The sequence below is a fragment of the Tamandua tetradactyla genome, chromosome 4, assembly GCF_023851605.1.
Source record: "Tamandua tetradactyla isolate mTamTet1 chromosome 4, mTamTet1.pri, whole genome shotgun sequence".
In the NCBI taxonomy this organism is placed as follows: Eukaryota; Metazoa; Chordata; class Mammalia; order Pilosa; family Myrmecophagidae; genus Tamandua; species Tamandua tetradactyla.
Window position 1 is genome coordinate 147,617,255 of NC_135330.1, and position 13,107 is coordinate 147,630,361.

The 13,107-nt window shown below is 37.8% G+C and overlaps 1 protein-coding gene across 35 annotated transcripts in view; it reads left to right on the forward strand.

Moving 5' to 3' along the window:
- Positions 1-13,107, forward strand: part of LOC143681453 (uncharacterized) — a 241,337-nt gene that overhangs the window by 87,401 nt on the left and 140,829 nt on the right. For 18 of the 35 annotated variants that reach the window (XR_013174631.1, XR_013174629.1, XR_013174630.1 and 15 more), the window contains 2 exons: positions 5,642-5,712; positions 6,868-6,980. The exons of 14 other annotated variants lie outside the window; for them this stretch is intronic. The gene's annotated coding sequence lies outside the window, so the exon portion shown is untranslated. Of the gene's footprint in view, positions 1-2,321; positions 2,485-5,641; positions 5,713-6,867; positions 6,981-13,107 lie in introns of all 35 variants that reach the window. 3 more of the 35 variants (XR_013174624.1, XR_013174625.1, XR_013174626.1) reach the window with 2 other exon arrangements.

Consider the following 13,107-nt stretch of genomic DNA (forward strand, 5'->3'; position numbering starts at 1 on the left):
ATGTTTTTGGCTCTGAGGGGGCCCCTGGGGCTTTCTCTATATAATTTTATCAAAGGCTATGAAGAAATTCTGGGCTTGCCCAAGACTGGCTCTTCAGTCAGGCAACCTGAGATCACTGATAAGCGCCGGGCAATAGCCCACCGCTCCTCACCCCAAGCCAGGAACCAACTCACCAGAAGCCTTAAGTGGGATATGGCTTATGGGAGTGAACTGCACCACACGGTACCTGGCAGCAGGTGATTTTGCAGAGCCAGGGTGAACAGCGCAGCAGCCCAAGGCAGCGTGGCTCTGAGAGGCAGCGGGTGTGCAGAGGGCTGAGGCCAGTGCACGTGAAGGCTGTAGGGCCTGGCCTGCACCTTCCCCTGGGAGCCCCTGGGACCCCTGACAGAGCCTGAAATTCTCCTTCCTCGAAGGGGTGAGGGTCGGTTGCAGAGGAGCCGTTTGGTACAAATGATAGACAGAATAAATTAAAAATTGCTGTTTGAATGGCTGTTAAGGCTACAGGGACACCTGTCTTGGATTGAGCTGTGTCTCTTTAATTTCACAACCTAGAATTTATAAAGCCAAATATTTACGTCCCGGCTCTATCTCCCACCTAAGAATAATGATTTCTGGACAGAAGAGTCTCTAAATTTCATTCGGAATTGGAATGACCAGCCTGAGAACTTTGCAATTAATTTGACTGTGAATCTTTTTGCAATACAATTGCCACTCCTCCCACTTCCATCCGACACAGGCCGGAAATACGATAGATTCGGTTAATCTCCAACAGGCAATTTCAAACGTGTCAGATCCATTTATACCGTGTGATTAATTGCTTCAGTGTTTGGGAAGTACTAAACGGGAGAGTTTTGTGGGTGAGGAAGTGGGAGCGCGGGCTGCAGCTGGCCGCTGTGGGTGACTCCGGCCCAGCCCGCCCGCCTCTGTTCGCCTTCCACAAAGCACAGCTGGCTTATGTCTGTCGCAATCAGTGGGACGACGTTTCCGAGCTGGTAATTGCTACAAGGATTCCTGTGGGTGCCTTTTGGAACTGCCAATCTTTAAAGTGGCTTTTAACTCCTGCTGAGTACGCTGTGTCTGCAGTTTGGCTTTTTAATCTCGATTTTCTGACCTGAACTGAAAGAAAGGTTTGTGTGGAATCTTGTACCTCATTCCCTCACAGGTTTCTTCCTTGCCCTCGCCCTAGACTCTGAAATCTTTAGCATACACTGAATGTTGGTCTCTGAGTAAATTAGGAAAAAGGTACCTAAAGATCCTAATAACAGAACTAATACAAGTTGCAAATGAAGGCACACATTTTAACGTTTTGTGGGGAAAAGGATAAAGCTACTTTATTTTCTGGGGACTTAAATGAGAGCCTTCTAAATAATTTAGTGTTCACCAGAGAGAAGAATTCAAATAGTTCACTGGATTCAGTTATTTAGAAAAAAGCACTCCAAATTGATATACACATCTTTCAGAGAGCAGGATGCTATTTAAAAGACAATTTTTTTGAAGGGAGTTAAGGAATGCGCTAGCATAGTGGCTCCATGGGAGGGACAGACCAGTATACATTTCTAAGGGTGTGCATTTATTCCTTCCTTCATTGCACATTAACTTTTTGTGTGTGTTCTCTAAGCCAGGCAGCATTTTAGATGCTGAAAAGTGGGACCTTACTGGAAAGAATCTGGGGTGAGGTAGAAATAACACTATTCAGATAGTTTACTAAGTAGAAGCTGTGATACACTCTATCTGTATTTTCCCTATAGTCCCAGACTCGGTAAAATCCCAGATTCTTAAACATATGCAGTTTTCCTCACTTGTCTATTTTGATGATGAAATGGCCATGGCCTCTGAGCATTGGAGTTACAAGAATTAAGACATATTGCATGAAGACAGGTTAGATACTCTGGGCACATGAGTGTTAACTAAGAAGGGCAAGTAGGGAGAAATTCAGGGCATAAAGAAATTTAAAATGGTAAAGAAAATGAAAAAGATAAAACATGAAAAGGAGGGGAAGGAGGAGTTACTTTGTACAGAATTGTTTAAAAGATGAGGATGCTATATTAGTTACTTAGGGCTGTCATAGCAAAGTACCATATGCTGGGTAGCTTAACCAAGAGAAATTTATTTTCTCACAGTTCTGGGACTTAGAAGTCTAAAATCAAATGTTGGCAGGGCAGCACTCCCACCAAAGCCTCTAAGGGAAGAATTCTGCCTTGCCTCTTCTGGCTTCTGGTGATTCTAGGTGTACCCAGGCTTGTGGCTGCATAACTCTGTTCTCTGGCTCCATCTGCACACAGCCTTTTCCTCTTTGTGTCTTCTCTTCTGTCTCTTATAAGGGCACTTGTCATTGGATTCAGGTCCCAACCAGATAATCCAGCAGGATCTCACCTCAAGATTCTTAATTTAATTACATCAGCAAAGACACTTTTTCCAAATCGGATCATACACAGGTTCAAGGTAGACATATCTTTTGGGGAGCTACCATTCAACCCACTACAGGTACGAAGACAATAAGTTGATTAGTGATTGCTGGGGACTGGGGGAGTAAGGAGGAGTGGTTTCTAATGGATAAAAATTGCCTTTTGGGGTGATGAAAATGTTTTCATATTAGATAATGATGCTATTACTACAATTCTGTGAATATACTAAAAACCACTGAATTAATATACTTTAAAGGGGAGAATTTTATGGTATGTGAATAATATCCTAGGAAAGCTATTTTTTTTTAAATGAGGTGCTGGTTTATGCTTGGCTAAGGTAGAGCCCCATGTTCCTGTGATGTTGAAAGCTACGTGAGCGCTCCTTGAGCAGACAGTCTTCTTTCTGATACTCTAGTAAATTGAGTTTCTGTATAGGACAATTTTGGAGAAGCATATCCAAGTATGTGTGTTAAGGATTAAGACTAATTTGGTTTCGAAAATAAGGGGTGGGGAGGAGAGAGAGAACATTAATTTAAAACGAATAGGAGAGATAGGCCTAAAACTATTAACTTATGGAAAGGCTCTAGGTCTAATATGGTATCTGACATGCTGCCATTATGGAAGCCTCTCTCTAGTCACATGTGGCTATTTACATTTAAATTAATTACAATTGAATAAATTTTAAAGTCCAGTTTGTCAGACACACTGGCAACATTTCAAGTGCTCAGTGTGAGAGCTGAATCAGAGAAACAAACAAGCATGAAAATAACCCCACAGAGAATCAACATCTCAAAACTCTCCTGCCCCAACCTATGGCAGCTGCATTCTGGTGATAGACCCTTGCGTGCAAACATCCACCCTCTGGCATTTACAACCTTGCAGCATTCTTGTGATAAAACTTCCTTGCCCAAATGTTCCCCCTCCAGTAGTTACAACCTTGTAGAACTAAGGCAGTGTTTTCACCAGTGGAAAGCTTCCAAACTCCCAAGGACCCACCTGTAAGAAACCTGCCTAACTCTACCCTCAACTCTCTTTAAATCTCCTACTCGAATCCAGGCAGGCAGAAGTTGAATTCTTGAGTCAACTTGCCCTGCTGTCCTCCACTAATAAACCTTCCTTCCCCCACTGCTGGTGCCATGTCTCTGTCTCTGTTTGTCAACTCCAACCTCCACCCAGGCCTGGGACTTTCATTTCTGGTGCTGAAAACTGGGAAGAGGGTTCCTCCCTATCCTTCGATCCTCCATGCTGGCAAATTGGGTCCCCTCTTCCACCTGTCCTGGGTGGAGAGCTGTTCTCAGATCTATCCATCTTATCACTCTCTCCCTCCTTGAACCAGCTTGCCCTTGTTTCTGCCCTACTTGCGACTTCTCTTTCATCTGGTGGCACATTCAGTTTTAAGCATTGGGGAGAGAGACCCTCCCTATCCCCTGTCCTCGATCTCAGTGATTGCCCCACCCCCACCCCCCTGCAGATGCTGCCATTGCATGGTTGGACTTAGGACATCTCGACCCTGCCATTGATTAACCTTGCAAATGCCACCAGTCAAAGCCAATTTCTCAAGTGAGTGTCAATCCTCTCAGGGAGCTCTGTTCAGCTTTTCACCCCTCAGCCCCTGTCAACTCAGAAAAGCCATCTCGGGAAACCCTAGTGCTAGGTCAGATTCTCCTCACGGCACACAGCTGCTAAGATGGACCTCAAGTGGGGATGCCTGGCTCCTGGTTTGTTCTCACTCTCTGTTTTAGAGACTGTGGTGGGAGATTCGGGGATGCCTGTCCACCCCTCTCAGTCCTCCTCATCCATTGTGACTAGGTTTGACTCTCACTCTCCTTCTCAAAATGGGTTCAAGACAGTTACACCCACTTAAAGACACTCCTCTTGGATGTTTACTAAGAAATATAAAAACTCTTGAACTAGCAAATACAATTAAAAAAAATAATAATAATTTTCCTCTCCACTAAGGCCTGTCTACAATATCAGCTAAATAATCATAACAAGTGGCCTAAACATGGAACATTTAATTATGGGGTCTTTTTAAGCTTCAATAATTTTCTTAAATGCAATGGCAAATGGTTTGAGATGCCCTATGTTCACGCTTTTTGGGCTCTACAAAGGCACCCTTCTCTCTGCCAATCCTGTACGGCTTTCCAAATTCTTCTTTTAGTCTCCAACCTTTGCCCAGGCCCAAAACTTTCACTCAACAGTGCCATGTGGCTACCATATTGGACAGTGCAGAAATAGAAAGTTCTATTGGACAGCATTGTTCTAGGTGATAGGTGACATGATACTATAGTTTACAATAGCTCACAATTTGTCTACATAGAAAATCTAGAAGAACATATCTTCTTCAAGAACCTGCATTTATAGTCTGCCAACAATTAGGTTAAGAATGTTACAGTGAAAATATGAGGCTTCAGTGAGTCACTTCAATCTGTGTTAAACCAGGAATCCCTCAAGTGCATTAGTTTAGCACTCATGAAGCCTGAGTTTGTTTTGAACTCTGTATTAAGTGTTACAACTATTCATTTTACATTTCATGCCTTTTCTTTTTAAGTATATCACCTAAAATACAGATAAAGATTTGGCAACCACTAGTTGTCACATCCCAAATATTTATCTATCAGGGTATTATTTACTATTGAGTAAATAATTTATGTCTTTACTTTCTTTGTCCCAATTCCCTGGCTTATGAAACATTGTTGGAATTAAGCTTTTCTACATCATGAAAACTATAAAATCAAGATTGGAGGATTGTTGTCCTATAGACAAGAATAATTGACATTAAATATTATTTTAAAAATTGTATAATAATTGCATCTACTTTATCTTACACAGTTCTTTTTTTTGTGGCATCCTACAACAATCCTCCACTCTTGATTTTATAGTTTTCATGATGGAGATTTAAATGAAGTAAAGCAAGGATTTTTCTCTGATATCCTCCACTTGATTTCGTCCTCTTCATATCCTTGATGGGAAGAGGAACATTCATAAAAATTCATATAAGTGGTACTTAAAAGAATATCAATACTTAGCAAGAGTAGCTTTTGATTTTTAATTACCAACTCAGCAGAATATGAAATTAAACAAAAGCAGGCTGTTTGGGAGGACAATTAGTGTCCACTATACAGAATCAGATTGTTGTAGGATGCCACAAAGAAAAGAACGGTGTAAGATAAAGTAGATGCAATTATTACACAATTTTTAAAATGATATTCAATGCCAATTATTCTTGTCTACAGGAATGTTGGATAATATCCAAAAGAAGATATCAAGAGCAATAAAAAATCCAACTATAAAACCCCTCTCAGAGGTAAATATTGTAAACATTTGGCTGTGTATTTTTACCTTTGCTTTTTATAAAATTTTACAAAATTGTGAGTATATTGTATCCCCTAACCTTTAGTCCTAATCTTCACCAAGTTCACATAAGCCAAGAGGCTGTATTGCACAGTGGTTGCCAATGTTGATCCTGGAGCCTTCACAGTCTGCATATAAACTAAGTTCTACAACTTACTAGCTTGTTGCCTTGGTCAAGACACTTAACCTTTTGAGTTTCAGCTCCTTGATCTGTGTGATGGGATAATAATTAGGTCTGCCTTGCAAAGTGATTGTGCAGATTACATAAGTGAATGTGTGTAAAGCACTTGGAAGGGTGCCTGGCAGATAGCATTAGGTAATATTATTGTACATGTGACCTGTTTTGGTACTGCTTGCATTACAGAACTGAAGCACTTCCTGAAAGAGTCCTTTGCATTTAAGTACTCCTGAAGTCCCCATGGGGAATTTCACATACTAGTCTGTTAGCTGCGGTCTGAGTAACATGTACCATATTCTTTCTTTTCTGCTAGGTTTTTCTTTTGTTTATGTCCTATGTTCTTGAAATAGCTGGAAGTAGCTTTACTGGTAAGACCGCTTGGGATCTATCATAGGAATGTCAGAGTCCATGACAAAAGGGCTTCATTCCAGTTCTTGCATGACACTATCTTGGAGGGTGTCAGAATGCTGTTGGCGTTCATGTAAAAATAGAGAGAGACCCTCTTCTGATTCTGTATGGTGGACCCTAATTGTCTTCCCGAACAGCCTGCTTTTTTTAAAAAAATTTCATATTCTGCTGAGTTGATAATTAAAAATCAAAAGCCACTCTTGCTAGTGTTGATATTCTTTTAAGTACCACTTACATGAATTATTACTATGAATGTTCCTCTTTCCATCAAGGATATGAAGAGGATGGAACAAAGTGAAGGATATGAGAGAAAAATCTTTGCTTTACTTCATTTAAATCCTTACTTACCAAGAAGTATAAGCAATTTAAAGAGAGGTGCTTTCTCTTAGTTCACTGTCTTTAATAGTTTTCAGTAAAATCTTGATCCCATAAAAACCTATTAGATAAGACAATTTGGTTTCAGTTGAATTTTACTAAACGTGCCAGGAAGAATTAACACCAATATTGCTCAAACTCTTCCAGGTCTGTATCTCTTATAAATATAGATGGAAAGATCTTCAACAAGATACTAGTAAATGGAATCCAACAGCACATTAACATAATTATACACCATGATTGAGTGGGATTCACCCCAGGTATGCAAGAGTGGTTCAACCTATGAAAATGAGTTAATGTAATATACTGTAGTAATAGAACAAAGAGAAAAATGACATGATCCTCTCAATTGATGCAAAAAAGCAATTGACAAAAGCCAGCTCCTTTCTTGATAAAAGTATCAAGAAATATGATTATGTAAGTTATATAAGATCCCTTACATAACTAGGAATAGAAGGAAACTTCTTCAACATAACAAAGGGCATTTATGAAAAATCCACAGATAACATGATGCTCAATGGTGAAAGATTGAAAACTTTTCCTGTAAGACCTAGAATAAGACCAGGATGTTACCACTACTATTCAGCACAATACTGGAAGTTCTGACCAGAGCAATTAAGTAGGAAAAAGAAATAAAAGATATCCAGATTGGAAAGGAAGAAGTAAAACTTTCCCTATTTGCAGATGACATGATCCTATATATATAAAATCCTGAAAAATCCTCCATAAAGACCTTACGGCTAATAAATAAGTTCATCACAGTGGTGGGATACAAGATCAACATGCAAAAATCAGTAGTGTTTCTATACACTAGTAATGCACAATCTAAGAGGAAATCAAGAAAAAAATTCCATTTACAATAGCAACTGAAAGAATCAAATATCTATGAATAAATTTAACCAAGGGTGTAAGGGACTTGTACACAGAAAATTACAGAACATTGCTAAAAGAAATCAAAGAAGAAAATAAATAGAAAGACACTCTGTGGTCATGGATTGGAAGACTAAATATCTTTAAGATTTCAGTTCTACCCAAAGCAACTTACAGATTCAATGAACTCCCAATCAAAATTCTAACAGCTGTGTTTGCATAAATGGAAAAAGCAATCATTAAATTTATATGGAAGGGCAATGGACCCCAAATAGCCAAAACCATCTTTACAAAGAAGACTGAAATTGGAGGTTCACACTTCTTGATCTTAAAACTTATTGCAAAATGACAGTGGTCAAAACAGCATGGTAGCAGCAGAAGGATAGATATATAGACCAATCAAATGAGAGTTCAGTAATAAGCCTTTGCTTCAATGGCCATTTGATTTTTGACAAGGTTGCCAAGCCCACTCAATATGGGAAAGAACAGTCTCTTCCACAAATGATGCTGGGGAAACTGGATATTCATATGCAAAAGAATGAAGGTGAACCTCTACATCACACTATATACAAAAATGATCTCAAAATGGATCAGAGATCATCAAAATAAAAACTTTTGTGCATTGAGGGGTTTCATCAAGAAAATAAAAAGTCAGCCCCCTCAAAGGGAGAAAATATTTGGAAACCACATTTACAAAAACGTTTAATATACAAAACATACAAAGAATTTCTACAACTCAACAACAAAAGACAAGCAACCTATTAACAAAAGGGCAAAAGATTTAAATAGAAAATTTTCCAAAGACGATATACAAATGGCCAATAAACACAGGAAAAGATGCTCAATGTTATTTGCAATTAAGGAAATGCAAATCAAAACCACAATGACATACTATTTCACACTCATTAGAATGGCTACTTTAAAAAAAAAGAAGAGAACGTTACAAGTGTTGAAAAGAATGTGGAGGAATATGAATATCCATTCATTGTTGGTGGGAATGTAAAATGGTATAGGCACTTTCCAGCTTGGCAGATCCTCAGAAAGTTAAGTTCGACCCAGCAGTTCCACTTCTAGGTATAAACCCAGAAGAACTGAAAGCAGGGATTTAAACAGACATTTTCACACTGATGTTCATAGTGGCATTATGCACAGTAACCAAAAGATGGAAGGAGCCCAACTGTCCACTAACTGATGAATAAACAAAATGTGGGATGTACATAAATAGAATTTTATTCAGCTATATAAAGAAAGAAGTTCTGATACATGTTACAGCATAGATTAACCTTGAAGACATCATGTTGAGTGAAATAAGATAGACACAAAAGGATAAATATTATATGATGTCATGATATGAAATAATTAGAATAAGTAAATTCGTAGAGTCAGAAACTAGAATACAGGTTACCAGGGGGTGGGACGGGTGTAGGGAATGGAGAGTTAATGCTTAATTGGCACAGAGTTACTATTTGGGGTGATAGAATTATTTTGGTAATGGAAGATGGTGATGGTAGAACAACATTGTGAGGGTAATTAACACCACTAGGGAAAGTTTTAGGTTGTATATATGTTATCTGAGTGAAAACTGAAGAAAAACATAACAGCTATACAACACAGTATACCCTAATGTAAACTACGGACTACAGTTATTAATGTAATAGTTTTCTTTCATCAATTTTAACAGAGGTACCACCCTAATGCAAAGTATTAATAATAGGAAAATTGTACTTGTGTGTGTGTGGGGAATGTGTATGTGAACTCAGTATTTTTGTATGATTTTTCTGTAAGTTTTAACTTCTTTAATAAAAAAAATTAGATATATTAAAATGTGCCATAGCCAATGTTAGCCAAAGAAAGAAAGCAGACTTATTTATTATGGTCTACTGTATGCCAGATATGCTAATTATGTTACTTCATTTAATCTTCCCAGTGACCTTTGGGGGGGCAATTATTACACACTTTTTGCAGATGAGGTAACTGAGTGTAAGAAAGGTTAAGCAGTTTGTCCCAAGAGTAGGTGGCAAAAATCTGGTTTCCACTTCAGGTCTGTCTAAACAGACCCTATGCTCCTTTATCATGCAGCTGAATTTTAGAGTAGGTCATGAAAAGGTTACTCTAAAGTAACAGCACATTGGCTGGGGAGAAGCTGAGCAATTTGCAAAATCAGAGCCATTTTAGAGAATTAAAATAATATATTACCTGAAGAAATGGTGAAATAGTTGTTTGTGAGTTTAAAACTGAATTTCTTCTGATTTTAGAATAAATTTGGGGTTCATCTCTGTTAGAGAAAACACTAATCACACACTTAAGTCCTAGGGAAAAAAAGGTATTCCTTTGAATCAAATAATTCCTTTAAATTACATTTAAGAGAGAAGCATATAAATTACGCACACCTTGAAATATGGATTAAAAATGAACTCATTTAATAAAAACACTTCAGGTTATGTTCAGACACCATTTTCTTTTAGAAAGCTTAAAGAGACTCTCAAATGTGGATTTTCCCACTATTTTCTTCCTCAGACATCTAACAAGTGAGTAGAGTGGGTTCTTGGGTTTCTCTAAAATAGGTTTTTGAGCATTCTTTCAAGTTCCTCTCTTGTACTTTTTACCAAATTTAGTTTTATTTTTAAGCCAAGTCATTACTTTGTAAGTGACATCATTTTCTCTCCTGCTGACACTGTGGGTCACTGAGGCAGAGTATATCTGAACAAAGGTCATGCTGTCTTCCCACCTGAGCGGTGGAGCTCCCCTGTTACTTAAGGACCATTCATATCCTTCTAGGCTTCAGACTCAATGGAGTCTTCATGAAAAACTGAAATGAAGTGAAACGAAATCATAAAAAGGTGTGTTTACTTTAGGTCAGATATTGAGGAACTTCTGATATGTAGTCATTAAAGTGAGTGGAAGTAAACATACCCCTAACTATCCAGGATAAAGAGAGTTCACAATTGTGAACTTGTTCCTTATCTCTGTTTTTCAAGGAGGTGTCACCAAATGGCAGGCACTGGAATGCAGCATTTCCCCTGCTATGAGTTTGTGGGCAGATCTATGTCTGCTGACATTAAGTCTAGCTTTCTTATCATTTAACAGTGATAGAATAGCTAACAATAACTTATTTAATCAATATGTTCCCTTTTTTTTTCAATATATTTCAAATTTTATAGGAACTAGTTTCACAAAAGTATTGGGAACTGATCTGGGTCTATCCCCCTTCCTTTCCCTCTTTTACTTGTGCCCCTTTGGTCCTCAGAGTTCAGGAATCCTGTGAACATTGTGAGGTTAAGTTAAAAGAGTTACACAGTATAAGAGACAGTCTCACAGGCTCATGTTAGATTTTGGGTTTGTTAGGGTTTTTTCCAAAAGGCACATTGCATCTAATTATAAAGTGTTCTGTTGGATCTATTGGTAAGACACCTTCAACCTTTAAAGAAAAACTATTATATAATTCAAACATTGACATCACCATAACAGATTAACTGGTTTGCAAAGCAAGTGGCAACAACTGTAGATTAAATAATTTAAAATGCCACATACATTCCTGGTGCCTGCCCATGCAAAAAAAATTAAAAAAAATAAAATAAAAAATAAAAGCCACATACAGCAAATCCTATATTTAGATTTGATATTATAATGGCCAGGGAGAAATTCCGCATGAGCATTATTATGGCACACCTGAGGCTTCTTTGACATGACATTAAATAGAGAACCTCTTAGTGATAACATGACTCTTTTTTTGGTGCTGATGGCATGTAATATGCTGCATATTAACATAAGCAACTGGCTTCCAAAAGTGAACACATGGATGTTGAGTATAAAATCTGATGGTCAATCTTAAGATGAGAACGTTCCTTCCCTAAATGTGTTGTTGACAAATGTAATTGTTGCAATATAATTGTTTCACTGCGTTATTTGCTTTTATTTATAAAAGCACATCTATAGTAGCCTTCAGTTTTATTAGATACATTCATCCAATACACATCTACTGAACACATGGTATGTGTAAGGCAGTATGCCAGGAACTGTGGTAGACCAATGTGTAAGATGCAGTTGTATCTTTGAAGATTTTAATTGAATAAAAGAGAAAGACAATAGTACATTGTGATAAATATTACAATAGAATTTCAGTGTAATGAGAGTATTAAGGTGGAGTATCTAATTCCTTCAGGTAAGCTAATCTGGGGAGATTTTTTAAAGGACACATACTACCCTCACCTTTCCCTTTAGTTCCGATGTAGACCCCTTCTACCTGAGGGATGTGTCAAAATCTTCCAAAGACAGCATTTTCCACTGCTAGCGTATTTTAACATTCTTCCCCACCATACTCATCAGAATCTTGGCGGCACTGGTAGAGAGATTACAGGCATATTTAAAGTTTAAAAGGAGCTTCCATATCTTTCCTGCATCCTTACAGAACGACAAAATTTAATCTTGCTTTTCTTTTTTTAAATAATATAGTCTTTGTATTCTGCTCTGTGCACCTGGTGTTGTGGCATGTGGTGGGAGATGGGGAGAGTCTAGAGGGATTCCTAGGAAAATAGCCTCAGACATTTTTCCTTTTTAATGAATTTTTTACAGATATTCTTATCGTTTGGGAAAGTGCATTTGGGAAAGTCAGGACAAAAGCCTAGGAAACTTTTTGCCAGACTTTCTATACAATTCTCTGTATTGTTTCTACCAATGGTGTCTTAATTCCTTAGAAAGCCAAATAAAAAAGCACTATAAGCCAGGAAAACAAGCTTAAGTCTTAAAATTCAACTTAATGGCAAAATGATGATGGTTCTACTTAAGCAAATACTTACAAAAGGACAAAAAAATTGTTTATGCTGAGCCAAACCACTCCAACCATCCAAAGGATATTAGCACAATATAGTGATCCTCCGTGAATATCTGTTGAGAGTATCAATATCACAGTCATACATTCCCTCCTGACCACGGAAAATCACTAATGATTTCCAGAGTAGTTAATGGAAGATAGTTGTTAGACTTAATCTCCTTCACAATCACAACAAATACAGCCCACTGTGTCAACATAATAAGATTCCTTGGCAAGAATCAGTTTGATTGTCCATAACTTGATATTTAGTAAGCTTTTGTTCAGAAGGATTTTTAATGAATGTAAATTCCAGATCGCATAAAAATGTGTTTAAATATTGATGCTCTATTTCTAAATCTTGGGGTGTTGGTTTGCTTCCAGAGACATCATTTTTTTAACAATTTAATTGAGGTATAATTTACATGTCTTAATTTACACCCACTGTAACTATATAGTTCAAGGAATTTTAGTAAATTTATAGACTTGTGCAACCATCACCACAAACCAGTTTTAGAACATTTCCATCACCTCAAGAAGTTCCTCATGTGGGTAGTAAATCCCCACTCCCATGCCAGTTCTAGGCAGTGATCTGCGTTCTGTCACTGTATTTTGCCTTTTTGGGACATTGCATATAAATGGAATCACACAATATGCAGCCTTTCACATCTACTTTCTTTGATGTATATTTGATGTAGCATCATATTTTT